This window comes from Octopus bimaculoides, chromosome 7, assembly GCF_001194135.2.
Source record: "Octopus bimaculoides isolate UCB-OBI-ISO-001 chromosome 7, ASM119413v2, whole genome shotgun sequence".
NCBI lineage: Eukaryota > Metazoa > Mollusca > Cephalopoda > Octopoda > Octopodidae > Octopus > Octopus bimaculoides.
The window spans coordinates 103,031,702-103,034,173 of record NC_068987.1 but is presented as its reverse complement, the minus strand read 5'-3'; positions in this window follow the sequence as shown (position 1 = coordinate 103,034,173).

The following is a 2,472-nucleotide window of genomic DNA, read 5'->3' as shown; positions in this document are numbered from 1 at the left end:
TATATATATATATATATATATGTATATATATATATGTATTTATATATATATGTATGTATATTACACACTCACTCTCTCTCTCTCATAGTTAGAAAGAGAACAATTTATAACTTAGTGTATAATCATTGAATAAGAAATATTGATGTATTTTGGTCATCTCAAAGCAGGAAGAAAGGAAAGAAAAAAGAAAGGAAAAGCATAAATTTATGAACTGAGAATAATACGGATTTCTGAACAATGAAAGGCAACACGTTTATACACGCACCAATCTGCTGACCCGGAAGTAAATTCCTATTCACATAAGCTAATATTAACTGAAGTACAATCGCATCATTTATTTCAATTCAGTTCCTTACTTGTGAAGTTATATCTATTTTGGGGTGTCTCTATACAAATAACAGATTCCTTCGTATTTTAATCCAGTTTTATACGGGACAAGAATACCGTCGAATTCATTGACACAATTATTCCTCATATATATTTATGTAAACAAAGGTGCTTGAATGTTAGAAGTGTTAATAATCTAGGACAGAATATAATTGCTCACGTGCGTTTGCGTTCTGTGTTCAACAAACGTCGGGTTTTTACATTGGCATTGCCTTCCACTCTTGCGAAGAAGGGATGTCGATAAATTTAGTAACAAACTAATACTGGAGCTGTTATAAATTTCCTATATTTTCATTCAAGTACTGGGTGGTGGTTAGTGGGGCTTGCATTTTGGTTATAAATCCTCATTTAAATAATCAAGTATGGTATATAGTTAGACGTAGCGTTAGAGTGACGCAAAAGTATCACGCGGCATTCATTTGCTCAGGTTTCTTTAAGTTCTGAGTTCTAATAATGGCTGTGTTAATATTTCTGTTAAGTGTTTTAAGTGTATAAAATAGACACATGTGAAATGCTATGGCACGTGGTCTAATAGATGAATTGTTAACCTCGAGTTCGTAAGGTTGTGATTCAATTCCTGGAGCTGGCGGCACATGGTACTCCACCTCACTTTATTTCATGGTACTCCGCCTCACTCACGCGAAAATATGTATGGCTGCTATAAAGTGGCATCTGGAAAAGTACTGGCTCCGAGTCTTGCATATTCAAGGTGTCAGCTTTAATTATGCACTAGATGATGACGGGTGAATTACTGATATTGATGAAATGCGTCTCGCTCCAGCAATTAAATTTGTGGCTTTACAAAAAGTTAGAAATCTTTATGAATATAAATAAATAAATAAATAATAGTACTAGCAATGTCGTAACAAAAAATTGTAGTTTATATGTAACATATGGTATAATTATAAACAGGGCAAATTTTAGCTATTTCTCCGCAGACTGAGAAAATGATGAACAACCTCAATCGATTTTCGAACCTTATTGGGTTCTCATCAGAGGCGTCTACAACATCCTGACAGTCTCTAGAGAAACAAGCAGCCACACTGCTTATATACTAGACTTTAAGGCTTGTTTTCTGCTTTTTTCTTTGACTATTTCATGGTCGATGAAATAAGTAGCAATGAAGCAGTGATTTTATATAAATCAACTACAACGCTTCTCTGAGATAAACAGCATTGTGTTATTGTTAGAAAGCAAACCATAAAGAATCACCAGCTTATTCTCTTTCTGCTGTTGTTTTACTTAGATTAATTTAGACGAGAGAGCGAAATAGCCATACTATTGTTGGCCGAATAGTTTTTATTTCTCTTAGTAAATACTTAACTGAACTACCACTAATAATTTCGGGTTACATCATTCCTCAATGATTTCTCATAAAATAGAACAAATATTGTGATTCTTTACGTTTGTTGAATATATACGGTTTTGCAAGTGTAAAGGGAAATACAACTGAAATTAAATTTGTCTTTAATATTCCCGAGGATCAAAATATAAGGAACTAATGAAATACTGATGTCGAACTCATCCGCAATATAACTTTCAAAATTTAAGGCGTTGTGAAAATTTTAGAAATCTTTATTTGAATTGCGAGGGCTGTGAGGATCGAGAAAAAAAAATCTCGTGTTAGAATTATCTTGCACCTTCTACGTTTTTGCTTTTCTCAGTTGTAAGTTCAGCAAGATATAATGTTCTGTTGCTTAAATACTTTCAATCACCATTCTAAACCGTTTTCTTCTATTTTCTTAATCCTAAATTACACAAATGCATATTTGTCATTTTTTCGCAAGTACATAGTACCCTAAGTTAGAATATTGAAGGTGTAATGAAATAAATATTATAAAAAATAGATTAGTACAGTAACATTGGATGATGATCCTTAAATGCAAACGCACAAAAGGTGAAACCAATTGATACCAAGATATCCCTTCTTGCTTTGTAGTTTATACAAAGGTAAGGACTATTTTTATTATATTTGTTACTTTCACCATGCGTGTTTCTTAATAGTGAGAAACTTGTAGCTTTAGTGTGTTGGCCTCTATTTGTAGCAAGCTAGAATTTCCGAACCCTAAGATATATATATATATA